Source organism: Eschscholzia californica, unplaced genomic scaffold, assembly GCF_041429995.1.
Source record: "Eschscholzia californica isolate CP2 unplaced genomic scaffold, dmEscCali1.0.p SCAF_7, whole genome shotgun sequence".
Lineage (NCBI taxonomy): Eukaryota > Viridiplantae > Streptophyta > Magnoliopsida > Ranunculales > Papaveraceae > Eschscholzia > Eschscholzia californica.
The window spans coordinates 411,409-438,765 of NW_028238494.1; the positions used below are offsets into that span (position 1 = coordinate 411,409).

Consider the following 27,357-nt stretch of genomic DNA (forward strand, 5'->3'; position numbering starts at 1 on the left):
ACTGGTAAGTAGTACCTTTCAATACCTAAAGAGGTTCTTTGAATTACTAAATTTTTATGATGTCTTAGAACTTTGATTACGTTATTAACGCCCCAAAATTTAATGTTATTTCAATGTGACTTCTTTGAATCTTGATTCTGGATTTGTTGCATCAACTCCAAGACTAAAACCATGGCATTTTCCAAATGTTCTAATAATCAGTTAGATTTATGGTTCAAGGCAGTTCAGTTGATTATCGCCTTGTGACGTAACACACCCGAAGACTCTATTTTTTCTGCACGTTGTTCCGTTTCGAGGTATATGCCTCATAAATCAAAATATTAGATATATGTAACGATAATAACTTTTTCCATCGAAAATTTAAGAAAACACTAAAACAGAACAGTATAAGACGAGCAATGGGAGTAAATCTTTTAACAGATCAAACAATAAACTCGTTGAACAACGTTAAGTCGTCATTTCCTTCTTTGAAATTTGGATATGTTTTTTATTGTTGTTAGCTTATCTTCTTTGAGTTGTAGGTTATGAAACTCGATAACAATGATAGGTTTTGTTTGTTAGTCACTTTAGAATTTTTATCCATTAACAATTTTGAACTGTGGTCGATCCTAGAAGGTTACTAAAATCAGAACACTCGAAACGGCATGATGATGCTTACCAGTTTTGTTGTTAGCTTATCTTGGGTTATTATTCGATTTTTGGAATTGATGATGCACAAAATGTCCAGACGTTTACTAACATCAAGAAGTCAAAAGAAGACCAGAAGTCCAATGGTCAACCCGACTTAAGGCAGTAAGACTACTTGACCCTCGACACTCCGCCACCTACACCCCTAACTGGGAGGTCGGCCAGGACTAGCTAAGAGGAACCAGCCCTGTTTTGCCTCAGACACACGAACAGATCAACCCTAGAATTCTCTAAAGGAATGAGGGGGTCCACGTAAGTTAGGCTTCTGTCTCACATCCTAAACTGGGGAGGCAGGAAAGCGATGTAGGCTTACAGACTCAATCCAGGGATCTCCCTAAAAGATCCTAGTCGGTTAAAGATTTTAAGTGTTTAGGCAAGCTTGTGCTTCAAGAGTCTTAAAGGTGGAAATATCTTCCCGAAGATCTATCACCTCAGCAAGATATTTACGAAGTATCCTTGAACATATGAACTTCTATTTATCCTAGATATGAGATAAACCCTAAAGGGAAAACCCTAATTCGCCTATAAAATGACATCATATCACCTTCTTCAAGGTAAGCTGAGTAAGTCTAACACACTCAACCCTCCAAAAAGATTGATCAATATTCATTCTTTTACTGCAAAGAGAAATTTGACTGTCTTGAGCGTCGGAGCGGTTTCTTTTTGCAGATTTTTCCCCCATGTTTCTAAGAGCAATGAGCGGGAATTGAAGGAAGGAATATCGATTATCTAAGCGGAATATTCGATCATAATGGGCGTTGTCATGCATCAAGTCAAGATTACTTGCTCATATAACGGAAGATCATTTTTTGACATCAGCGATTGACGCTAGAAGGAGGACAGAACTTGATGGAGGCCATCATCATGGGCCTCACGTTCAAGTCATTGGGCCTCACGACCGAGTCCATTAGGGTTAGATTTTAGAGTTTCAGGTTTAGAAGTTTCTATGTTCGAGTATCTTTGATATTTAGGAATCCTAGTTTGAGTCTATCTAGAAGTGTCTTAGTTCCTATAAAAGGAAGTCCACTTTGTTTTGGTCATTCAGATCAGAGAATATTATCAATCGAGTTTATTATTAATCAGGTTTATCGTTTTGTTCTTTATTTTATCAGTTTATTTACGTATTTTATCATTGTTACAACGGTGGATTCCATTACTTTTACGCTTCCGCAACAATCTACATCAGCTGGTATTCAGAGCTTGAAGAATCTGGGAATGAAAGATGAATATTTTTTCATGGATACATCTCTCCTTGAATGCTGGAATTTTTTTCCACGTTTAGGTTGGGATCCCTTTCGAGATTCTAAACAATTCTACGTTGATCGAAAAAATCAAGAAAAAATTAATAACATTTCCAAAATTCCTCTCTTCAACGGTCAATACCATATAGAGTTTTGGATTCAACAGATGGAGGATTGGTTCATAAATCAAGATGTACATGTCGAAGATAAGGTTTTTGTCATGGAACAACATATGTCCGAAAGAATCTATAAACAATTCAATGCAATGCAATGGAGACTCATTGACGAAGGAAAAAATTTTATAGACGATTGGACGACATTGAAAAGTATCTTCAGGTATGTTTTTATACCCTTGGATGAATATTTGTCATATGCTGAAACAATGATTGAATCAAGTAGACAATTCTCCAACATTACTTTGGTCACCGGGATCGATGATATTGAAGAAGTTCTTGACAAACGTAACAAAATTCTCTCAATGGCCGAGGAAGAAGAAAAAAGGAAATTTTCTTCATTAAACCTAAATTCTATTCGTGATATGAAGAAACCATGTTCGGACCAATTATCCGATTCATATACAATTTCGGGAGAAGATATCCTTGTTTCGAATCATAAAATTTTCCCGAATCATAAAATTTTCCCGAATCAATTATGTCCCACATCACCTATTTCTCTATCAAATCCCCATCTGCGAAGTTCTTTGGAAACATTGACGAAAAAGAGGATTAATTTCCCTATTCTCACAACCTCGAAAATCGTTAATGAACCCCAAGACGTTTCTATTAGAGTTTGGGATACTAATGATGAACTCATTGAAGCTGCTTTCTTCATCTCTCGTTGGTTAAACCCTCCAACCAGTGCGGATCGAGTTCTTATAAGAAAAGGCGACCTTAATATTGTGTCTTTCAATCAAAAAGAAGAAAAATAAGATGATGAATCTTCCTTAGAAGAAAAAGAAGAAAAAGAATTATGGTTCTCTACCAAAAACCTAGCAATGGCGAATAGTACTGGTAGCTTCAAGAAGAATTATCATTCTCTTCCTTCACTTGAAGAATTATCGTTGTTATTCTACAATACGTTGTCAATGGAGGAAAATCGGATATGTCAGACTTTCCCGTAAAATCAAGACTCCGACCAAAGTCAAAGAGACCCTCAAAACTTCAAATCTCCTCATTCTCCGATATTGCTTGCTCCACCACTTCTGGTCCCGATAGAAAATATCTTGCCGTCGGCGGAGAATCAGGTCATAAAGATTATGTAAGATCTGGGTATCCTTCACCTATTAGTTCGGATGTGTTTGCTACTGGTTCTTATGATCATACTATTAAGTTATGGGAATCTAGGGTTTTGTTATATGAATAGTATATTGAATATTACTCATGGATATCATGTTGAAGGTGTAATTTTTATGCCTTCTGATGTATTAATAACTACTGCTGGTGGTACGACTGTTAAGCTTTGGGATGTAATTAATGGTGGTAAACTTGTTTATTCAATGGAAACTCATACTGATACGTTTACGTCGATTTGCGTTGGGAAAGTCGGAAATAATGGGATCAAAGAGTATGATCTGTTTAGACTTGTTCGTGTTTCATTAGATGGGAGGAGCTTGAAGCGTAAATTGGACGCAAATGATGATTTCGTACATGGCCGACAAATCGAGATTAAATCGCCATCTCACCATCTATGTCGTTATGTTAGCTACGCCCACAAAATTCAGTCAACTTATGTATGCAAGTTAGCTACACAAGAATGGAAACACATTCCAAAACCTAAAATTGCTTTTAATTGGGCTTTCAACACTGCCATGATCGTTGACCGACATAATGTTTTGCATCTTAAGATTAGTACCATGAAGTTCATGTTCCCTCTTGTAGGAGTCTCTTTTCTCAAAGAAACAATGAACATAGGTGTAGAAGTTGATGCCCATCACCTGTTCGATATTAGGTTTCTTAGAGTTTATAAACTTCACGAAGATGAACGAGGGAAGATAATTCAAGTTATTATTGACAAGGACGATAGAAAGAAAGTGATGAAGTGGATGATGAAATTCATAGTTAATTTTTCCATATTGAATTATGTGGTGTTCGTGGTCATCTTCATCAAACTAAAAGACGATGGGAGATGTCGCAATTTGTTAGAAGTTTCTTTCCTACATTTGTTTTTGCGAGATTCTTTGCAATATGAGATTTATGTCAGTGATTCGGTCCATCATTGTCTTCTTCAGATTTTCGCCAACTTTCGTGCAGGGAATTAAGGATCGCATTGTTAAGTCTCACTTGAGGGCAAGTTCGTTCTCGGACGGGGAGTATGATGGAGGCCATCATCATGGGCCTCACGTTCAAGTCATTGGGCCTCACGCCTAAGTCCATTAGGGTTAGATTTGAGAGTTTATTATTAATCGAGTTTATTATTAATCAGGTTTATCGTTTTGTTCTTTATTTTATCAGTTTATTTACGTATTTTATCATTGTTATAATGGTGGATTCCATATTTCCATTACTTTTACGCTTCCGCAACAATCTACATCAGAACTCCAGCGAAATCTTTAAACGATTCAACTTCTTGAATCTCGTTCTTCAATTCCATTACCGGAATTAACCACCAAAAATCAAGGCTTTCTCATTATTTTCTATCTTCAAAAAGTGTTCTGTTGATGGTAAACTTTCTCTCTTACGGCTGTAGCCGCCAGTAAGTGGAGGCTAGTCGCTCCTTACATTGCTTCAGTAAAAGAAAGGGTTATTTCCCTAATGGCCCCCTACTTTGTGACCAGCTTCCCGCCTGGCCCCCCACTTTACGAAAAATACCCATATGGCCCCCTTCCGTTATAACACCGTCACTCTCTCTCCTCCATCTCTTTTTCTCTCTCTGCCATGTCACGCCACATCATCTGTTACGCCACCTCATCACCTTCTCCGGCAAAGGTCGCCGGCCGGTCAAATTTCCGGCTGACGACCTTCAAACTAAAAAAAAGTTTTTTTTTCTCTCTCCTCTCTCTCTCTCTAAATTTTTTTTTTCTTTCCCCTCTCTCTCTCTAGATCTAGAGAGAGAGAGGATTGATCCGTTCAAGGTCTGAACAGACCTTGAACGGATCTGTTCAAGGTCGTTCAGACCTTGAACGGACCTGTTCAAGGTCCGAACAGACCTTGAACGGACCTGTTCAAGGTCCGAACAGACCTTGAACGGACCTGTTCAAGGTCCGAACAGACCTTGAACGGATCAATCCTCTCTCTCTAGATCTAGAGAGAGAGAGGGGAAAGGAAAAAAAAAAAGAAAAATTTTAGAGAGAGAAAAAAAAAAATTTAGTTTGAAGGTCGCCGGCCGGAAATTTGGCCGGCCGGCGACCTTTGCCGGAGAAGGTGATGAGGTGGCGTAACAGATGATGTGGCGTGACATGGCAGAGAGAGAAAAAGAGATGGAGGAGAGAGAGTGACGGTGTTATAACAGAAGGGGGCCATATTGGATATTTTTCGTAAAATGGGGGGCCAGGCGGGAAGCTGGTCACAAAGTAGGGGGCCATATGGGAAATAACCCTAAAAGAAAAGAAGATATGAGAACTAGGGTTTTTGGCCGACTTCCGAAGTGATCACAGGAGCTTCAATCTCGTTTCAAGAGAGAGAAGGTTAAAGAAAAGAAAAGAAGGAATTGTTATCTAGTGAGAGAAAGTATTGGGATTGATTCCAGATCTTGTGTTCTCTGCGATTCCCCTCAAGCTTTGTCGTGAGGTTTGGTCCCTTGGATCTTCCGACAATAACAAAACATCTCACACCATTAGCGGCAGAAAATTAGATGCTCCGTTTCTCAAGTCAAGAAACTTAACAACGGTGGCTGAAGTTGGAAAGACTGATTCTAAAATTATGTGGTAGATTTCTTTGTTCCTAACCTTGTTGTTTGGCATGATTGGCTAAGGTTTATGGGTTTAGTTTGGGTTTCTTGGCATGCTCGGGTTACATAAGTAGAGAGATAAAACTAAGATTCTTCCTTACAAAGTTCAGAGGATTGATTCGGAGAACAATGATGAAATTTTTCAATGTCCGGATTCAATAACTTCACTAACGATGAAGATTAAAGAAGAAAAAATTCAGCTCTTCAATAGAAGGTTGACTAGAGAGGTTTCAGAACCCAGTTATGATGAAACCCTCTCATGTCATGATTGATTAGAGCTGGAGACAAGGTAATTTCTATGCGAGTTCAGTGACAACTAAAACAGTTCCGACCAACTCCATAACCATCGTCTGGTCCAGCTTGTTATTCTTCATCTGGAATCACAAATCCAAACTCTATGGAACTTAATTGTCCAACAAGAACATTAGAAAGAAAGGACGGAAATTAGAGAAGGAAAATTAATCCAGCAATTTTATGTTCGATGGAATCCCAAGAAAGAAGAAGAACCCGTCTAAAGGGAAAGCGTTCTCCACTAACAGGAAACTCCCTTTGATACTATGGTGCCATATAGAAATTAAGAACATCTCCAATGCAAAACTCAATCTTAGAAACTCGGAGTGCCACATAAGATTTTCTGAGTTTTTTTAAAAAAATCATCTCCAATGCAAAACTCAACTAAGATCTCAAAGAAGATGTGTCGAGAGTGGAATAGAGATATCTTGAGATATCTCTAATTGTCCATCTCATCAATATTTAAATTTCAACCAATAGAAATCAAGTCTAAACATATTTCCAAGATAACTAATTATTTTTTTACAAAAATAACCATGACACATAAGTAAAATAAAAGAGTTTAGAGTGTTACATTGGAGACATACAAGAATTGAGGATCTCTATTTTCGACACCTAGGAGTGAGAATCTCAATTGGAACTTGACAAATAGGACGAACAGAGATTTTTTTGAGTTTTGCATTGGAGATGCTCTAATTCTCGCTAAGGGGCAGCGACGCAGCGTCTACCACTGCCACCGAAAATATTGTTTGTTAAAAGGAAATAATAAACCACCTATATGAGGAGCTCAATTGTCTGGTAAAGGGAGATCAACTGCACCGTCTTTGTTTCTTTGACGATCGCTAAGGCCTTTCGGTGGAACCAACTGGGAAGTTCTCTTACTCTAACTATTACAATTGCCTTCCATTCTCTTATAGTTTTATGACGCCGGGTCAAACATGGCCAAACTCGGCTAGACCTTCGTTGATTACTGACGTATCGTATATGATCCTTTTAGGGAGGTTAATTCGCGGATAAAAGCGCCTTTGACTCACTTCTTTATGGCCCCGTTAACCCGTAGTCAACCATACAACTTGGTTATGATTTATGCTTCTGCGAAAATCATAGACGAATTGGATTTAGTTTAACCTTGTCGACGCTTATTCGAAGTTAGCTTCGTACTAAAACAAACTGATGAAAAGGTCGGCATTGTGCTTAAGCCATACTTGATTGACTTCCTCGAGCCATTGGTTTTCAATCAGCTCGTCACAAGTTTTAGCTTACTATCAAATACTGACTTGCTTGTTATTAAGTCTAACTTGTTTATTACTAGCTCCAAAATAATTTCAGAAAAGGAGAAACCATCTCTGAATTGTCAAGCTCTAATGGGGTATGATCGGGCCAAAATACGTTGTCAGGAGCGCCCTCAGAAATCCACGATTAATGGGCTTACATGGTGACCGAGCCCACAAATTAATGGCTAATGGGTCCGACCCATTAATCTTCAAGCACCCGAAGCAACGCCAAAGTACGGAAACACTTCCAGCCCTAAATGAAGAGGTCCGCCCTCGCCTCCTCAGCTGACCAAAAATACGAAAACACTTCCAACCCTAGATGAAGAGGTCCGCCCTCACCTCCTCAGTTTACCTCCCACCGTATATCTGTTAGGAGGCGCTACTCTCATTCAAGACGGCAGGGTATGGCAACAAGGTGTTGTAGGATATTCTATGATGCTTAAGCCGAAGGTAGCATCGAGTGACTTGTGATGTTGTGTTTCAAGCTGCTTACAGAAGACGGGGGTCAAGAGTAAGATAGATGGACATGAGACATCGTTGCGCAAGTTGGTGCTAGATCAGTTGTGTTTATGTGGTATGGTGCGCGATAGAGTTCGGCACAGTATAGTGTAAGTGCATTTGAGTCCGAAGAGAACGGACTTCACGTGAGATGGGACATGAATATGCTAGCACGGTGGTGTTTGGTATGTCGCATGAGCGCTATAGTAGCCAACATTAAAACTTATGGACATAGTGGTGTGAAGTCTAGAGACAAATTCACGAGACCAAGTACAGAACTGATGGTAGTTGGAACCGAGTTCAAGACGTCAGGTAATATGAGGGTCGTTGTATCTGAAGTGGATCGGCCCATGTTTGATTTATGCATTGGAGGTAAGTTGGAACCAAGTTCAAGCCTACAATGTGCAACGAGTACGTGGTGACTGAGAAGAGATCAACTCACGTTATGGGATTTCAAGATGGGTGTGTCGTGGTGACATTAATCATCGTCCAATTCTGGGGATAGTTGGAACCAAGTTCATATCGTCAGAGGTATATGACAACGTCGAGTTTGAGACTGAATAGTAAGTCGTATGGTGTTGCATGAGATGTGTTGGAACTTATGCGGTGGTACGTTGTGATGTGTTCGAGAGGGACACAAACCTACCAAGATGCTCGGGTTAAGGAGCATCGCTAATGATTGAATGGCAAGTGTGTCTTGATGTAGTTTGAGGACGTTCCCAAGAGTATGCCATGAGTGGATGGTTTGGTACCATGTAGTAACTCGGGAGGAGAAGCTACCATACTCGCTATAGTGGACATCGGAGGCAACACGATGATTTCCCAAGGTAGGGACGACACAGATGATGCCAAGTACACGAGGCGCAACGCAGAGGCGCACAAGCAGAGGCTCGTTTGAGTATGCATAGAGGTGCAACCGAGGCAAGGGTCGTCGAGAGAAGGGGCGACATTGCATGAGTTCAAGTGATACAACACTCAGGGTGAAAGCAGTGGATGCTCAGGTACTAGAGTGTACTTGATGTGATATGTCGGAGGGCGAATGAGGGTCTCAATGGACAAGCTACCAAGGAGTCAGAACGTGGAGGACGGAGGTACAAGGGTCTGATCCAGTGGGGAGGTGTCATTGGAGACGAGTTGCTTTGGGATGACAACATTGCAAGAACATGGCAAGACGCAGTGGCATCGAGATGCTAACTCGGGGTGAAGGCAGTGGATGTCGAGGTACCGAAGGAGTTGTGTCGCAGTTTACTGCGATGCGCATGATAAGATTGGTCACGATAGCAGAGGCGAAAGGTGACCATCAAGATGCCAACTCAAGGTGAAGCCGAGGAGGTGAGGTACCTGAGTTCAAGGAACGGCAGAGGCTGCAATGGAGAGGTGAACCAATGGGGGAGCCGACATTTGTGGCCAAAGGGCAAAACGTGGATGGATGAATGGTGGAGAGGACCATTATCCTAACGCATCAGAGGATGTAATGCAGAAGATTGAGTTAACCCTTAAGGGTACCTGCGCGACGAGACTGCGTAGTTGAGAAGCACGGAGGTGCGATGCCGAAGACATGAAGGTGCAGTGGTAGCATCGGAGTTGTGGCAGAAGATTGAAGGTGTACTCTGAAGTTTGTCGATGAGGGCATTCGACAGAACTAGTGGCGGAGCCTGTCCCGACCATATTCTTGGAGTATGCATATGGCGTGACGAAGTGCTAGGATGGCACGCATGAGCGCATAGGCCGGAGGGCCGAACACGGGGTCGATAGGGCCAGAAGCTTCCTGGAGCCATGCACGGGGGTGTCTGTGGCATTCAAGACTTTGACAGGGGTATAAATGGTCATTTGGACGAGAGTATGTCTCCCAACTGCCTTAAACCCTGCTCTAACTTAGACGCAAGCGGAAATAAGTCAACTTTGATAAGAGTTCTGTTATGGGTTTTATAATAGCAATGGAGGCATGCTGAAATCAGCTCAGTACCTTGAGCCCCGTGCTGCCTCAGGGCACGCGAAGGTGGAGTTGATATTAGGTTTACTCCGACCTGAGCCTTCATTTGTCATTTGCTCGGGTTCATCTAGAAAAAGAGAATCTCAATTTGAGGCAATCAGATTTTTTTTTTTGAATTTTGCATTGAAGATGCTCAAGAGGAATCTCAAATCGGTGGACTCGGGGCGAGTCTTTTTACAAAATTTCAGTTCAAATCCACTAACTCCAAATTCGGTGGGTTAGATACAATTTTGTGTTTGTATCCTACTGCCACTACTAAATACAACTCAAATCGGTTATTTCTAAGCGAGTTTGTAAATTCCAGCTCAAATCCACTGATATCAACTGTAGAACATTGGAATTCAATTCAACGAACCTTAACCCAAATTGTATAACACAATTTGGAATTGCATTCATTAATTTTGGACTGTGTGTTACCAAATACTCTGAAACTAATTTTACCAAATCAAAAGGGGTGTGTGAGATGGCAATAACACTATTACCAGACGTTTTTAAATTTTTTTTGCGACATATTTGTTGATAATCTCGCACCAATCAATCGATTACTAATTAATACTAAGGGTTTGACTTTCTATCACTAGATCATGTATGTTCAAGTACTCCGGTCGCGATGATACTGGTCGATCGGGGATAATACTATTTTCCTTTTTTTTTTTGAACGATTTTCCTATTTTTATTTGGTATAGAACACAATCATAAAGATTTGTACGTAAACCTAAAATCATAGGTGTAAAATCCCTAACACACGATTGCCCTATTATTGGTGTCTAAAGTAATGACCATCAGATTAACGTTTATGTGACGGGCAAATCATTAAAAAGCAACAAAAATTAAATAGACAGTCAGTCTCCTGCTTTCTAAGGGCAAGTCCAACGTGGGTTTGGGTTCTCAATTTTGGGAGCCCCCCGGGTCTTTGTCTCAATTCCAACGTCGGGCTTCCAATCGGGGCTCCCAAATCAAAATAATGTACGTGTGCGGAGTACGTGTGCGAAATCTTGGTTTCAGTTTTCGACTAAGAATTATTAATTTTAGGTACAAGATTAAAATGTGATATTATTCGAGAGAGATAATTTCGAAAAGATAAACACAAAAAAAAGGAGGATAGGATTTTTGAGTGAATGGTCCATTTTTGGGGGGGTAAAATAAAAAAAATCCAAACTTGTCAAAATATTGAGTGCAGGTCCAAATGTCAGGGTTTATATATATTTTTTTTCTTCCTTTCTTGCCCTTGGACTTGACACTGCCCCTTCCGAGCCAGATTTTGAAATTTCTCGAGAATCTTTCTCTTCTCCGTCTCTTTCTCTCTCTAAAACCTTCACAAAACTACTTCTTGCTCTCTATATCTTTCAAAATTTAAAATTGTGGTCGAAAATTCAAGCATCCCGCCCAGATTTTTGAAATTTTTGATGAAATTCTTGCCTCCCACCCAGATTATTGAAATATTGGCTGAAATTCTTGCATCCTTCTTCTTTCTTTCTCTCTAAAACATCAAAGTTTTCTTTTCTTTCTTTCTCTAAAAGTTTTCTGTTCTTATTTATTCTTCCTCCCTCTTTTTAAATCTTCCAAAATTGATTATTTTATTGCCCTATCTATACAAATCTTCCAAATAGTCTCTCTCTAAAACTTCTCAGTTTTTCTCCTCCATTATCTCTCTTTACAAATCTTCCAAAATTGATTTATCTCGAGATTTTCCTTCCCTCTTTATCATAATTCTCTCTATAGTTTTTGCCTTTTTAAATCAAATATTTTATTTTCTCAAATACTTTCATTTTATTTTACACTTTCTCTAAAATACACAGAATAAATCCCGGTAAACAAGAAAATTTCCAGATGACAATAAAATATCCAGTACAAAATCTATATAACAAAACAGAGTGGGTTAGTGCTGACTGAGACAAAATAAATGCTCCTTAATGTTTAGTTGGATGCTGACTTGACAGCGACGTAGACATAAGACAACCAAAATTCTTATCTTTTAATCTTGGTCGTTTAAATGTAAGGTGACTAGGAGAAGATCAGAGTTGTGTTCCAATTTTGACCTTTGAGTCTCATCCCCTGAATCTAGCCGTAGGATCCTATCCGTCAATGAAACGGTACATTAAATCGGCGAGGTTACTATCTCTTTGTATTCTCTTCCTTCCTTAGTCGACTTTACCACTGAAGCCCTACCTCTCGAAATCCTCACCTCTTTCTTCTTCTCCCCTAGGAAATAGATCTCTAAACTTTTCTCTCTAGAAACACCATCAAGGCATCAACCATTGAAAAAAATCATCAAAACAAAATCAAATTCCTTTTTCATTGGAAACCCATCAAATCATGTCAATCTCCATAACACTTAAATTTTTTTGTCTAATTTTATGGATTTCATTAGTTTCTGCAGATTTACCCCTTTCATCTTTTTCATCAATTCCTCAATCGATTAAAAAGTAAATTCTTGGACTTCTGTATTAAATCTCTTCACGTTTCCTTCTTCTTCTACTTGATTCATCTTCTCCTTCAATTGGACAGAATAATTTTGTGAGTTGGGATTGGTACAGTATTGCAAAATGGCAGGTTCTTCAAACTATGAAATCAAGGGGTGAGAACATTTTGTCTCATGTTCACTGATTTGTGGTTTCTTTTGTCTTGCCTTCCCACTCTAATCTCTCACCCAAGAGGCCAGCCGTTTTAGGTTGACAAGAGGGATTTATAGATTTAGGTGTCCTAAATCTTAATCATGTAAGTTTTCGTTATCCTCTTCGTATTTCATGTGTATTAGGGTTTATAATTGATTGATATCATTGTATCTTTCATTATATTTGGAGCAGATATTTGTGTCTTATCCATGTCCAACAGAGACCTTGAAGTGTATGGTATTGAACCTACAATTCTCTTTCTTAAATGTGTAGTTTATGTTCGTCTGTTTGAGAGTAATAAAAATTCCTGCATCAATGACAATCACCTGGAAAAGTTGATTTCAGAAAGGGAAAAAATCAAGCAAGAAAATATATTTTTATCATGTTTTGTCAAAAAGCACATTCATCATGGCTTCATCGCACCTTTTCCATCTCTTCTTTTCATGTTTTGCTCTTTATCCTCTTTTGAACAGATTTTCATACCTAAAAAACACTAAGATGGAGACAATGACAATTAGGATTATGGGTCTTTACATGTACAGGTAAATTGTCTCCTCATTAGAAAATTAAGAATTTGGAATCAAACATAAAAGGAATTTTTTTTGTTGAGAAAGAAGGTGGATCGATTTCAGTAAGATCCTAATTGGGAGCTCAGAGAGTAAAATTTTAATCTATGAGACATAAATTATAAGTTTAAATCTCATTTTCTTTTTTCAGTTCACTGGATTTATGTTCAAACTTCAAAGTTGTTAAATGTTTGAGGTCTCTCTCGCTATTTGTTACGTGATCTTATAATGGGATGTTCAATTTATTACATGTTACATTTGAGTTTGTTTTTGGGTCACTTTTTGTAATTATCGTCATTCTCCAAATAATATTTCGATCTTCGCTTTATTCAAATGAAGTAGTATATGGAAAATTAGATTTCAGCGTCAGTTCGAACTTTCGTTTAGTTTACGTTGTTATTCTTTTGATTCTTTTTCCCTTTTGTCAGGGTTTTCATGTACCTGAACCACATATATGTTCTGCGGTAAGCTCCTACCCCCTCGCTCTCTTTCTTTTGTGAATTTTTGCACTATATCCTCTTGCACATTTTTTTCAACATTTTCCGTTCTGTATATTCAGGTTTGCTTATGTGTTTCTTGTGATCATTTGGGTTTGAACCTCAATTTAGGTTAACATTTTTAAGTGCATCATTTATTACACATAAATTCTAGACGTTCCGACCGCTTTCAAATTCATAAATTCTTTATGAATTTCACAAAGCTTTCAACTTAATTTAGGTTAATGTTTTGAAATACTCGTAATCTTGCATGATTTAGCAGTTCAGCTTCATGTTCTATTTTTCAATCTATAGTTTTATTTTGTCAAACTGTTAGGAAGTTTCAAGTATTGATGGTAATATTTTACTTTTCCAGTTGGTGGGTCACAATATGAAGACATTCAATCCAATGTCATTGAAGTGGTTGGATGAAATGTTGAATCAACATACTCATATACATACACATGCCCAACAGATCATGCTCCATTTATTGGCATAGAGCTTCGAGACGATTGTGAAGAATTTTAGAACAATTTGATGTTCGAGATTCGAGTGATAAAAATGCCAGGTGACGCATCCGAGCAAGTATACAAGTTTTACCAACAGTTCAGTTTACATTTTTAATTTGAAAAGAAAATTCTATAGTTGCTTCCTTCTAAGTGTTGTTTTCGGTTATCAAATATATTTCTTAAGTATTAACCCCACCATTAAGGTTGGAATCAAATTCAATTTAACTACATTGAGACATCAATGGTACAGGTTCATGCTAATTGCAGTCTGAGAATGATCTAATTCTCCAACAGCCTTTATTCACATGAGCTCCCACCTAAATTCAAACTTTATCTCTCGATACAGAAGGTACAACCCCATGGCCTTTACTTAGGTTCATTGCGGCTTTGCCTACATCATTTTGAGCAATTATGTATGTGGTGTGTGTTTGTGTCTCAATTTATATTTATGTTTTATTGTTTGTTTGGGTATATAATTCTCTTGTAATATTAAAACCTCTTTGTTTGCATAAAGCGCAGAACTCTGAAGAAAATCATATTTTTATCAATTTTTGGCAATCTTGAGATTTGAATAGACTTGAATCTGATTTTAGAATCTTTATTTGATCTAGGTTGAATTTGGGTTGATCAAACAATTGAGATTCAGCAAGGTCAGATTGGAATAATGGGAAATAAATAAACCCTGTAGCAATAACAAAATACTCAAAACACATTACTCCTCAATCCATTGAAACAAACAAATAACATGAAGATAAATTAGATAGTACTCCCAACTAACAATAGAGACCAAGAACCATATAATTACACAAGAAATAAAAACCTATTTTGAACTTTCAACATAAACTGCAATAAGATCCATTTTCTTTGTCAGAACATCTTTCAAATCCGCAAGTAGTTTAATGATTATCTTTGTTTCTTTCCATCAAAGTCGACTTTGTTTCATCTATTTTCTGATGTTAATGATTTTAAGACTTGTGAGCTCAAACATTTCACTTCAGAAAATAGGTAGACAAATATACTTAATTAGTATATGCTGACAATTGAATATCAACCAACATAATAAAACTACGAGAAAGTACTCTGATACTACTACATATTCTTTTCTTCTCGAATATTTATGGACAGTTGTTGAATTCATTATTTCTTTTAATTAGATTACACTTAATAAAATTAAATTTTCATTTTGCAGGTTTATATTTTACATCTTCGAGAAATAGCTGCTCAACCCTATGGTCAAATGGGTTCAATTTTCGATAAACCCTTAGTAGAGAAGATGGATAAAGATTATTCGACAGTGGAGTATTTACTCTACCTATACAGGGAATCCCGTAATTTGTAGTGAGAAGTTACGCTTAAATGGAAAAAAAATGTATGAATAACACTTAAGAGAGGCAAACATATACAGATATATAGGTGTTTCAGTAAGTGTTCTACAATGCTTTTTAATTGTCACGTACTATACAAATCTATTATATAAAACAGAAGGGAAAACGATGACTGGGACAAACATCCTTATTTAATTATGCATATTGTCTAGAAGCCCTTCTCAAAATTTAAAATATAGTCCTTCGTAGAAATAAAGTTACCTATTTAGAAAACAACAATCTTTTCCTTCTTAGAAATAAAATAACTAATTTAAGAAAAATCTATTATATAAAACAGAAGGGAAAACGATGACTGGGACAAACATCCTTATTTAATTATGCATATTGTCTTGAAGCCCTTCTCAAAATTTAAAATATAGTCCTTCGTAGAAATAAAGTCACCTATTTAGAAAACAACAATCTTTTCCTTCTTAGAAATAAAATAACTAATTTAAGAAAAACAGAAACAAAATAAATTTCAAAGTTAAAAAAAGAAATTAAAATCTCTCTCTCAATAAAATAATAATTAATTTAAGAGAAAATAAACAAAAAAATAATAACTAATAAAAATCTATCTTTCTCAATAAAATAATAACTAATTAAAATCTCTCTCTCTCTCTCAATAAAATAATAACTAATTTAAGAGAAAAGAAACAAAAAATAATAACTAATAAAAAAAAATTCTCTCTCAATAAAATATAAAATAAATTTCGTAACATTTGATTGATACAAGTGTCCGTGCCCTAGGGCACGGGATATACCCTAGTATACTTTAAACTCTGAATCTTGGTCTGATTTTATTAATTGCATGTCAATGTTTGTCACTTACTTCTTTACGACAATTTCCTATCTATTTATCGAGAGTTAAAGTATTTGGGGAAGCAATATGAAACTATGACCAACAAACAAAAATTTATAAAGCAATTTGTCTTTTTTTTTTTTTTTTGCATAAATCAGCGGGCTTAAGGGAAATAAAGCAATTTGTCTGTTGAAGTGTAACATTGTGTCATTCTTACGGCATTAGATAAATTGTACTTAAAAATAAAGATAAATTGTACCGTGCCGGAGGCACGGGTTATACCTTCTCAGTTTACGGTACATCGATGACAGTGATTTGTGGAGCTTTCTACTACCTTCTCAGTTCATTGTGGTTATAGAGACATGAGGGATGTTAGGTTTAGATTGGGAAAGAAAAAGAAATGCTAATGAAGTACCTCCATTACAAGAATCCTTGCTTTTAATACATCAATATTATTTGGGTCTGTTACGAAGTCAGACAGGGTGTCTCTAGCGAAGGCAATCTCGCGTGAGGTTATTGTATGCGCAATCTGCAAAATGCGATTCCATTAAAACCCAAAAACTAATAAGAGAACAAGAAAAACTTTAAAGAAGATTTATTTTTGTTCTTATGTTTTGGTCTGCAAGTTTAGTTTCAAATTTGTTGGTATTGGAATAGTGAAGCAATTTTTTTATTAAAGAAGAAGAAGCTACTTGGATATAGTGGGATACTTAAAGATATAAAGTTAATGTTTAATTTATAATAAAGTTTCTTGTAGTGGTAAACATACTACCTACACTTATCAATATTCCATTGTGAACACTCAAACGGTCACAAATATGATACTGGGATATCCTAAACCAGGCAAAAATCCAATAAACTTATGCAAAAAAGGTATGGAAAAATGGCAAAAACCAAGCTACCCTTACAAAAATATAAATGTGGATGCATCGTTCTTGAAAATTGATAATATAATGGGAATTAGTTTAATTGTCCATGATGAGCAAGGTAAATTCATTGTAGTTAAAGCAGAAACTTCCAGAGCAAGAAACAGTGAAGAGAGTGAAGCAATAGCAATACTCCAGGGTATCAAATGGGCAGAGGAAAACCAACACAGATCAATCATCATAGAAAGCGACAACTCAAATCTAATCCACCACCTGACAAACCCGAGTCATATAATACAATGGCAATCGAAGATTCACATACATCGAATCAGAGAAATAAAGAAGAGACTTGACAACATCAAATTCAGCTATGTGCATAGAAGGCTCAATCTACAAGCAGACAAACTGGCTAAATGGACAAGAAAGAAAAATAGATCTAAGGAATGGAATAATGTACCTTGTTTTTTACTTTCCATGTAATGTAACAATACCTTTATGGCTTAATATATGCATGAGTTCAACAAAAAAAAAATACTACATACTGTTATGGATGTGCATTTGTGCGTCACTAGACCAATTTTTTTTCATTTGTTTACTTTGTTCTGTTACAGTTCTAACCCATAAATAATCAATGAAACTTATATACAATTCGTATCTCTTTTTATTTGGTTTCAACCACATTAGTGTAATTCAGATTTTTTTAATCAAAACTATAACTATGAACTTTCTTATATTCGTTCCATGTTTTTGCCTTTCTTTCCTTCAAAAAAGAAAACATCCGTGCCGGAGGCACGGGTCATATCTAGTGTTTACTACATAACTAAATTCCCTGTACACAAGATAATTCCCTGTAAACAATAACATTTCCAGAACACAAGAAAATTTCCTAGTACAAAAATTTCTAGTACATAACCCAATTGGTAGTACACAAAATAATTCCCGGTACATAATTTAATTCCTCGTTCGAAAAGTGTGTAGTACACAATACAATTCTCAGTAAATAAAAAAATTCCCGGTAAACAAGAACATTTTCAGTACAAAAATGTCTAGTACACAAAAAAATTCCTAGTAAATAAAATAATTTCCGGTACGCAAGAAAATTCCCGGTACAAAAGTGTCTAGTACACAAGAAAATTCCAAGTAAATAAAATTCAAATTTCAAAATTTGAAATCTAAACCAATCTAGAAAAATTCGAAAGTTGAACCAATCTGGAAAAATTCAAAATTTGAGATAAGAAACAAATCTGAAAAAAAAAAAAAATCAATTTTGAACCAATCTGGAAATATTTGTTGAGATTGAAGAGAAAAATACAAATAGAGAGAAATTTGTTGAGATTGGAGAGAGAAAAATTCTAAATTAGTTAGAAATTGGTTAAATTAGGAGAGAAATTAGGATTTGGTTAAATAGTTAAAGAGAAATAAATTTGGAAAGAGAATTAGAGAGAGAATGTAAAACACGGAGTGAAGAAATTAGGAGAGAAATTAGGATTTGGTTAATTAGATAAAGAGAAATAAATTTGGAAAGAGAATTAGAGAGAGAAAGTAAAACACGGAGTGAAGAATCCTGTGATTTTTCAGAGTGGCAATTTCGTAAATTCTGAGTAGCAGCTTCCGTAAATTTGATGAAAAAATAAGGCCATTACGGTACGTTCGCGTGGTGCTCTGACTCTTCGGACCTGGCTTTCATTTATTGGAAACCTAGGATGGGAAGCCTATTTCCTCCCTCATTTTGGACGGTTTATCCATTCCCCCCAAAAAAAAGGAATTCAAAACAAATAAAGAAAATTAAAAAAAAACAATTTAAAAAATAAAAAAAAAATAAAACAAGTTTGGGGGATCCACCCAAATCTATCCGTTCGGAACTCCCAACGGATAGAATTGGGGGCTGGGAGCCCCCCAGCCCCAGGGCTCCCGGGTTGGGAGGGTCGGGCTGGGGGCTGGGCTCCCAAAATTTGAATCTGGACTTGCCCTAAGATTCAGCTCGACGCTGGTATATTTTAGGGGAAAATTAGGGTAAAGGTTAGGGATTGGGGAAAATTTTGAGAATGGCTCAAGCAGTTGAAGAATGGTACAAGTTCCTATAATTACTCGTTCATACCTAACTGCATCAATTATTACCACCATTGGATGCCCTCTTGAGGTTTAATTTCTTCCCCCTTTCACATGTATTTTGATTATTGGTTCTATTTGTATTGTTTAGATAACTTCTTCAGGAAATTTTAGGGTTTGGGGTTTAATTCTTCACTTTATTAGTTCCTTATTTATGAAGAAATGGGATTTTATCCTTTTAAGTTAGGAATCATGGGTTGGTGTAATTAGGGCTAATACTGCAACTTCCAAGCACAATAAAGATCATTATAAACTTGTGAACCCTTTCATTGATGTACATATTAGGTGGTGTCATTTTTTTTAACTCATTTTTTTGAATCTGACTCGCCTCAATCTGAAACATTTGAATGAAATTGACCCAAAATTAATCGGGATTAGCCATTCAGAGGTATCAGACACAAAAATAGACATTCGGATAACGGACTCGAGTCAATTCAGACCTCAAGTCAATTTCTGACCTCAAGTCAATTTCCGACCTCAAGTCAATTTAGACCTCAAGTCAATTTCATACACGACTTATCAAAAAAAATGAAAGTACGGTGCTGTTTGTTTTTTTATTTATGTCTGAATCTGAATTTTCTGAGTCTGAATTTACTAAGTCTGAATTTGCTACATCTGAATTGGTGAATTATTGATGTTTGTTTTTCAAATCTGAATTATAGGGTCTGAATTGAAAATTTGACATTTATACCCTTTTTGGAAACTTCAGCCAAACAAAACCTAATTTGCTCCTCCCAATAGAAAACCCTAAATAAGTTCCTTAGTCCCTCCCTCTTTCTCCATCTCTCGGCAGCCATCTCCCACCCGTTCCTCTATATCTCTCTCTCTCTCTTTCTCTCTCTAGAATAGCAAATCGATGGTAGGGTTAACTTCCTCTCTCTCTTCCCCTCTCTCTTTCTCTCTCTCTCTTTCTCCCTCTCTTTCTCTAACAGTAGATTCGACCGGCTAGGGTTTGTAGTTGAGGTTTGTATTTCTGGTGGTAGTGGTTGCTTTCTCTTTCTATAACAGTAGATTCGGCTAGGGTTTGTAGTGGTGGTGGTTTGTATTTCTGGTGGTGGTGGTTGCTCTCTCTTTCTCTAACAGTAATTCGACCGGATAGGATTTGTAGTGGTGATGGTTAAGATTTGTAGTGGCGGTGGTTTGTAGTGGTGGCGGTGGTTTGTAGCGGTGCTTTGTAGTGGTGCTTTGTAGTGGTGGCGGTGGTTTGTAGTGGTGCTTTGTAGTGGTGATGGTGCTTTGTAGTGGTGGTTTGTATTTCAGGTGGTGGTGGTGGTTTGTAGTGGTGGCAGTGGTTTGTAGGGGTGGTGGTGGTGGTTTGTAGGGGTGGTGGTGGTGGTTTGTAGTGGTGGTGGTTCTGGTGAATTTTTTTTAATCTATGGGGTTATTAATGTAAATCAACACAATTCAGATATTGACTTTGGTTTCAGACTTGTTTTGAAGTCTGAAAAATGTGGGTATTTTTTCAGCCAATTCAGACATTAAGTGAATTCAGCTAATATTTCAGATTTTCCTAAATAAGAAAACAAACATCTGAAATCTGAATTGGTCCCAATTCAGATTTCAGATCTGAAAATAAATAAAAAACAAACAGCACCTACCTTAGACGTTTTGCCTTTTGGTTTAGTGGTGTTTACGATGATTTCTTCTGTTTATCTGATTTAACGTTTCGTTGTTGCAGATAATCCCGCCTTATCATTTGTATTTGAATCCTAGATCGATCATTCTACATTATGAGTTGTGGCGTCTCGTCACCAATTTCTTGTACTTTCGTAAAATGGGTAATTATATATTATGTTGAATTTTAAGAATCACATATGAATATTAGTGTCAGTACTTCTTCAATTTTCGGTTTCATGTGGGCTAGTTTCCTTTCGAGGGAACATAATGTTTTCTAAAACAAAACTAAAAACCTAGTTCTGAAAAATCGTTATGGTGATCCAAAGATACAGTGTTCAGGAGATTAAAAGATTCATAGTATATAGCAGTCTTTTAGCTAAGCCGCTAAGCGAAATATTTCTGTCGAATATGCTTTAGTGGCCCTTTACGTCCGAGTCTGATAATGCACGTTACAAGTACTGAAGTACGAATTGAAGAATATAGACAGATAGACCTCTGATCATCCCACGCTTGTAGATGTTATTCCATGTAAAAAAGTGAAGTCATCTGATTTACTTTTAACCAAGGAATGAAATTTCGGTTTCGGTGGAAATTTCGGTCGGTCCAAAAGTGGAAACGTTTCGTGGAAACGTTTCGGTTGTGTGGATATCTTACAAATCTGTCAAAAATTAGTATCTTTATTTTCTTTTGTTTAGTATGAAAGGTTAATATCTTAGGGGCCTAATATGCAATAAAATAGATAAGTTAGAGGGCAATATGTCGAAATCTTACACAAAACATTTGTAAGTGGGATTTCGTTTCGGTATCTTAAAAAAATGAAAAATTTCGGTCTTTTCGACCGAAATATGTCGACATTTGATTCCTTGCTTTTAACCACTCTAAATTTTTAGTTTGCATTACCATAGAAAGGTTTTGTTATACTTGATTATAAGGGTTTCGACCAACCCAAGAAAACTTTGTATCTGGCAATACCCGATTGGTGGAACCAAATATCGGCTTACCCAGGCTATAATTAGCTTCCAACATTCCGGTTCCTTGCAAAATAACAAAGGCTCGTTGTCGATAGTTATCTTGGATTTTATATTTAAACGAGGCAGACAAAGTAATTAAGGATGGTAAGTTTAAAGTTATGAAATACCCCCACCGTCCTTGTCTCCTTGATATACCAAATTCCAGTTTGTTATCTTACTCCTTAGGCGCAAACCTTATGAAGTCACTCTTTATTGATCCCTACTTTTTTTATCGTGTGCTTGTTAGTTTGTCATCTTTTAGGTGTTTTTTAAGGTTATATCTCACTATCTCAGGATGCTCAAGAAAAGTGTAACTTTAATTTGTATATTTTGGATGTTGACAGACTTGGACTTCTTATTTCACATGTTCTTCCTTGGTCGTTACTGCAAGCTTCTTGAAGAGAACTCATTCAGAGGAAGAACGGCTTATTTTCTTTAGGGTTATCCTAATGGCCCCTTACTTTGTGACCAGCTTCCCGCCTGGCCCCCTACTTTGTGACCAGCTTCCCGCCTGGCCCCCTACTTTACGAGAAATACCCATATGGCCCCCTTCCGTTATAACACCGTTACTCTCTCTCTTCACAATCTTTTCTCTCTCCTCCAGCATGTTTTCTCTCTCTGCCACCTCGCTAAAACAAGCCACATCATCGTCTTCACCGACGGGTCGCCGGCCGGCCAAATTCCGGCCGGCGACCTTCAAACTTTTTTTTTTTTTCTCTCTCTTCTCTCTCTAAAAAAAAAAAAAATTTTTTTTTTTTCTCTCTCTAAACTCCGGCGAAGGGGGTTTCCCTTCGCCGGAGTAGGTCGAAATCGACCTTGAACAGATCTGTTCAAGGTCCAACTGACCTTGAACAGATCTGTTCAAGGTCGAAGTCGACCTTGAACAGATCTGTTCAAGGTCGAAGTCGACCTTGAACAGAGCTGTTCAAGGTCGAGCTGACCTTGAACAGAGCTGTTCAAGGTCGAGCTGACCTTGAACAGATCTGTTCAAGGTCGAACTGACCTTGAACAGAGCTGTTCAAGGTCGAGCTGACCTTGAACAGATCTGTTCAAGGTCAGTTCGTGACCTTGAACAGCTCTGTTCAAGGTCATTTCGCGACCTTGAACAGATCTGTTCAAGGTCACGAACTGACCTTGAACAGATCTGTTCAAGGTCAGTTCGACCTTGAACAATCTGTTCAAGGTCGACTCCGGCGAAGGGAAACCCCCTTCGCCGGAGTTTAGAGAGAGAGAGTAGAGAGAGAAAATTTTTTTTTTTTTTTTTTTTTTAGAGAGAGAGAGAAGAGAGAGAGAAAAAAAAAAGTTTGAAGGTCGCCGGCCGGAATTTGGCCGGCCGGCGACCCGTCGGTGAAGACGATGATGTGGCTTGTTTTAGCGAGGTGGCAGAGAGAGAAAACATGCTGGAGGAGAGAGAAAAGATTGTGAAGAGAGAGAGTAACGGTGTTATAACGGAAGGGGGCCATATGGGTATTTCTTGTAAAGTAGGGGGCCAAGCGGGAAGCTGGTCACAAAGTAGGGGGCCATTAGGGAAATAACCCTTTTCTTTATATGCTCTTATTTGGTGCTACCGTTTTAAACCGTGACTGTTCTTGTTGGCGGAATAAAACCTTATGTTTCAGAATCTTTTGCAAACATTTTCTTCCTCAGCAATTCGTTAACATTCATGATGGTATATTACTAGTAATTTTATTCCCACGGCTTGGTTTTAATTGGGGTTAATTCCGTTTTGGCCCCCGATTTGTGACCAACTGGCCGTTTTGGCCCTTAATTGTGTCCGGCAGTTCGTTTTGGCCCCTAATTGTGTCCGGCAGTTCGTTTTCCCCAAAAAATTCCTAAATAGCCCCAAATTTTTTCAACCTCCCAATTCTACCCCCATGGCATTTCTGTAATTATATTTTTTTCTTTTTCTTTGTCCACCTCATCTAACAATTGACACATCACTCTGTCCACCTCACCCTTCTTCTCCGGCGAAAGGTTGCCGGCCGGAATAAAAAATTCCGGCCGGCCACCTTTACCAAAATAAATTTTTTTTTTTTTTCATTTCTCTTCTTCTTCATCTCCTTTTTTCTCTCTCTTCTTCATCTCCTTCTTTCTCTCTTCTTCTTTCTTTACCTCTCTCTCTCTAACCCCTCTCTCTCTCTCTCTCTCTCTTTCTATAACTCCGGCGAAGGGGCTCCGCCCCTTCGCCGGAGAACCAGACCTTGAAGGTCTGGTTGGAAACCAGATTCGGTCTGGTTTCAAACCAGACCGAGATCTGGTTTCAAACCAGACCGAGATCTGGTTTCTACAACCAGATCCCGGTCTGGTTTCAAACTAGACCGAGATCTGGTTTCTACAACCAGATCCCGGTCTGGTTTGAAACCAGATCGGAATCTGGTTTCAACTAACCAGATTCCGTTCTGGTTAGTTGAAACCAGATTCCGATCTGGTTTCAAACCAGACCGGGATCTGGTTGTAGAAACCAGATCTCGGTCTGGTTTGAAACCAGACCGAATCTGGTTTCGCACCAGACCTTGAAGGTCTGGTTCTCCGGCGAAGGGGATCCGCCCCTTCGCCGGAGTTATAGAGAGAGAGAGGGGTTAGAGAGAGAGAGGTCAAGAAAGAAGAAGAAAGAAAGAAGAAGAAGAGAGAGAAAGAAGGAGATGAAGAAGAAGAGAAATGAAAAAAAAAAAATTTATTTTGGTAAAGGTGGCCGGCCGGAATTTTTTATTCCGGCCGGCAACCTTTCGCCGGAGAAGAAGGGTGAGGTGGACAGAGTGATGTGTCAATTGTTAGATGAGGTGGACAAAGAAAAAGAAAAAAAAAATAATTACAGAAATGCCATGGGGGTAGAATTGGGAGGTTGAAAAAATTTGGGACCATTTAGGAATTCTTTGGGGCCAAAACGAACTGCCGGACACAATTAGGGGCCAAAACGGCCAGTTGGTCACAAATCGGGGGCCAAAACGGAATTAACCCTTTTAATTGGTTATCTCTTAATCGGGTAAGTCCCATTATTCAACGTTTTTGTACAGGTTTACGTGTGGAGCAAGCAGAACCCGTTTATCCCTATGAGTTTCTTGGGTCTTTTTACTTTCACATCAGCTTATTTACCATGGGTAAGTAATTAGCAAGCAAAACAAATTCATCCCTATGAGTTTTTATCGATTTTAGAGTTTGTGACTCGTAAAACTGAGGCTTGGTTGTCATTTTCTTTTGTTTCAGGTGCTTCTTGGTTTTTCTGTACTTGTTGGTACCAGTGCTTGGGGGGATCTACTGGTAAGTTTTTCTCGCAGTTAGCGGAAACTCTTTTGTCGTAGTCTGACAAAATTATCGCGATGGTAATTTAGATATGCTTTTAACTGCTAAAACAGGAAAGAATCAAACACTAAAAAACTTTCTCCAATTGAAACACATACTTCACCTCCTGTTAGAAAATCGAACCATTTCTACTTCCGTTTTAAGCTCTCAATAATTTCAATGTTCAGGGGATGATAGCAGGTCATAGGGCTGTTCATCGGTTGGATAACTAAAATTTTCAGGCCATCCAAAGACCGAACCGGAAGTAGCGGTTTCTGAAAAATGATGGCCGAGCCAATCCAGTTGTGGTTCGGTTCGGTTATCCAACCGAACACTATATGAGCGGTTTGGTTCGGTTGGATAACCGAACCACCTGATGTAATTTAAAAACCCTAATTTCCATTTTCTGGCATACACCTGCTGCAATTTTAATACACCAAATTTTCATTTTCCGACATAAACCTGCTGCAATTTCTAATTTCTACCTACATAAACCTGCTGCAATTACAAGTTCCAAACGTAAAGTTTTCAGCATTAAATCACAATCATCAAGTCACATAGGTTCTCAACATTAACTCATTAAGCGATAAAGTAAATGATAAACATAGGTTCAAACTTCAAAATGTAGATTGCTAAATCCCTCCAAATCCTTTCCTTCTTCCGTTCCTCGTACTAAGAACGTTATCTCCATTCCACATTCATTAAGCTACATGGATCAAAACTAATCAAAGTATTAAGTATCAATGAAACTAAACATTCTAAATCAATTTAATTTAACAAGATAAGCTTTGTTCATGACAGTTCTAAATGAACCTTTAGCAGTGACAGCAAAAGCAAATATGATTAATGGCCACTGTAAAAATTTCATACAATCTATGTTATTTGCTTGGTTACTTAACCTATTCCACCTCCTAATAATAATATTGGGATTGATAATAAGAAAGTCACAAAGTTTATCACACCAATCAAAGTATTACTTCCTCTCATCTTTCTCTATAAACTCACTTTCTTTTCTCTCTTGGACTATGTTCTTTACCAAGGGTTATGAAGATATTAAAATTTTAGTGTAAAAGAAAACAAACCCCACTATATCATTTACTAAAGTTGTACCGAAACTTGTTCGCTGTTATATCATTTACTTATAAACGCCACTATGTACAAAAGAATCAAACCCCAGAGAATCATACTTCATACCAAATCATCAATTCAAACAAAAAGAAACAATAGGAGAAGAAAGCAAACCTTGTTATAGCTTTAGTTGATGTTTTTAGATGAAACCCATGTGAGAATAACCTTGAACTGAATTTAAGTTTGGTGATCCTGAAAATTTTGGTAATCAATTTAAGTAAATAAACTTTTCAATGTAGTCATTACTCAATTTTGAGAATAAGCTTGAACTTGAACTGAATTTAAATTAACCCTAGATTTAGTAATCAACTAATCATCATCTAGAGAGAGAGAGAGTTGTGTTACCTTCTGATTTTGGAGAGAGAGAGAGAGGTTTAATCACCTGAAATAGAAGAAAAAAACCCTAATAAACACTTAAATGAATCCTAGATTTAGTAATCAACTACAACCAATCATCATCTAAGAACTTCAAAAAAGAAAAAACAAACCCTAAGACAAAACAAACCCTAAGATTAAACAAACCCTAAGAAAAAACAAACCCTAAGAAAAAATTTTGGTTCATTAGTCATTTACCTTAGCTAAAGAGAGAGAGTACTAGAGATGGTTGTTTCAAATGGAAGAGATATGGTAGCTTGAGTTCGGTGGTGGATTTCGAGTGCTTGATCGGATGTCTGGCGGTTGATTTCAAGAGATGGTAGTCTATTTCGAGAGATGGTGGTGGAACTTCGAGTGTTTGCCTGTTTGGGATGAAATTTGGGAGGTAGGTTAGGTTTTGGGTTGTTTATTTGCTTGGTAACGGGTCGGTTCAGTCTCTCGGTTGTCCAGGGGCCTCATCCATACACCGTCCGAAGCCTTCGGTTTTGGGCTTTAAGTAGCCGAGCCAATCCATAATACTTTTAGATCGGTGCCCGAACCGGGCAAAACCGTTTGGATCGGTTTGGATTGGTCGGTTTGGATACAGAATGTTCACCCCTAGCAGGTCATGCATATTTCTTCCTCGAAGATGTCTATCCTAGGATGACTGGCCGACGCCACTGAAAACTCCTGCATTAATCAAGTCTTTCTTTGCTGATGATCCAGTTGTGGTTGCAACTCCCGCGAATGTGAGGTTTGCCGCCCCACCTGTAGAAGAAGCCCACCAAGACTAAGA

At 37.7% G+C, this 27,357-nt stretch overlaps 1 long non-coding RNA gene and 1 pseudogene across 4 annotated transcripts; both read left to right on the forward strand.

Annotated features, from left to right (window-relative positions):
• The first annotated feature begins 12,021 nt into the window (after window positions 1-12,021).
• On the forward strand, window positions 12,022-15,471 carry LOC147530386 (uncharacterized). 4 transcript variants are annotated; one of them, XR_015229275.1, is made up of 6 exons: window positions 12,022-12,587; window positions 12,677-12,721; window positions 12,958-13,026; window positions 13,479-13,514; window positions 13,903-14,384; window positions 15,225-15,471. It is a non-coding gene; the product is annotated as an uncharacterized LOC147530386 (long non-coding RNA). The 4 variants fall into 4 exon arrangements; XR_015229277.1 differs by lacking the exon at window positions 12,958-13,026; XR_015229276.1 differs by lacking the exon at window positions 12,677-12,721.
• Window positions 15,472-19,109: 3,638 nt separating this feature from the next.
• On the forward strand, window positions 19,110-27,355 carry LOC147530387 (derlin-2.2-like; annotated as a pseudogene).
• Window positions 27,356-27,357: the final 2 nt, after the last annotated feature.